Source organism: Cebus imitator, unplaced genomic scaffold, assembly GCF_001604975.1.
Source record: "Cebus imitator isolate Cc_AM_T3 unplaced genomic scaffold, Cebus_imitator-1.0 Scaffold146, whole genome shotgun sequence".
Taxonomy (NCBI): Eukaryota; Metazoa; Chordata; class Mammalia; order Primates; family Cebidae; genus Cebus; species Cebus imitator.
The window spans coordinates 3,383,947-3,385,399 of NW_016107461.1; the positions used below are offsets into that span (position 1 = coordinate 3,383,947).

General features: G+C 35.8%; 1 pseudogene; it reads right to left on the reverse strand.

Moving 5' to 3' along the window:
- Positions 1 to 395: 395 nt before the first annotated feature.
- On the reverse strand, positions 396 to 1,217 carry LOC108314023 (annotated as a pseudogene).
- Between the last annotated feature and the right edge of the window lie 236 nt (positions 1,218 to 1,453).

Sequence of the window (1,453 nt, forward strand, 5' to 3'; positions counted from 1 at the left end):
ATCAGAGAGTTTAATATGATTGGCCTCAGTTTATATTCCCATAGTGGAAACAGGAAGCAAACTCAGAGTTATCCAACCTTAAAAGCCTGGGCACTCTATCTATTATTCTTTCTATTCTACCAATTATTTTCAACTACTGGCATGTGGTTTATTAGATGGAAGATGCAAAAGAAAAAAGGAAGAAGTTTTAAAATCATCAGCAATTCATTATATCTTAACTCATCTGATATGAAGGCCATTGTCTCGGATTTTTTATGAATTACCTAATTTAAAATTAAAAATTTTATTTTTAATTTTTTTTTGGCATCAGTAATTTTAATAAATAAAAATATGCCTCTGAGAGAAAGTAACTAAGCTCACTGGTCTACAGTTTTTTAAATAAAGCAGTGCAGTGCTTAGCTGAGGGTAAGTACTGCAACTATCAGAGCACCTTGTCTTCCACACAGTTGGGTGACTCTCTGTTTTGACACAAAGATAAGCCTTGTTCTTGTTCCCTTTTGGGAGGGATATATCCACTGAGATGAGAGGCCAAACTCTTGTTTTTCATGAGATTTTTTTACTTTGGGTTCATTTTCTTCTTCTCAGGATCATGTGCAACAGCATCCCTAGTGAGACTTTGTTTCATTGCAAATGTTCTGCCACAGCCAGCATGTTCATACAAAAAACATCACCTTTCCTCATGAAAGGAGAGGATATGGCTTTGGAGATTAAACATTGTTGTGTAGGTTCTTCCACAGCCCTCTCTTGGCCAGCGACATACATCCCTTACTGGGGCGTGAGTTTTCATGCTTAAGGTAATGTTTGCGTTTAAATGTTTTCCAGCCTATTTCACATAGTATTTCCTCTTTATGGGTTTCTCTCATATGTTTCAGAAGTTCTGTCCATGTTTTTGCCACAAAGAAATATCCTTTTTGATATACATACCCCTCGTGGGCCTTGTCATGTCATTTCAGCTTGCTGGGTGATGCAAAGTGTTTCCCAGATCCTTTCTGGGTACACTTGAATAGAGGTTCGTTGGTATGCTGGCACTGATGGATCTTCAGCTGCTGATGTTTCTTACAGGTTCTTACAACCTTCAAAATTGCATACATGTTGTTTTTGTTGATTTTCATGTTTGCGTTCAAAATGTTTCTTCAAGTTCGATTTGTGTTGAATTTTTGATCACAGGCATTAGCTGTACAAACAAACGTCTTTATGGGCACATGAAGTATTTTCATACAAGCAGACTGCATAATAATCACATTAAGTTAAGTGGGGTATCCATCATTTCAACTATTTATTATTTCTTTGTACTGTGAATATTCCAATTATACTTTTATTTTTAAATGTACAATAAATTACCATTGACAATAGTCACCTTGTTGTGTGATCAAATTCTAGATCTTACTCATTTTATCTAACTATATTTTGTTCTCTTTAACCATTCCCACTTCTTCCTCCCCTCCAATCTACC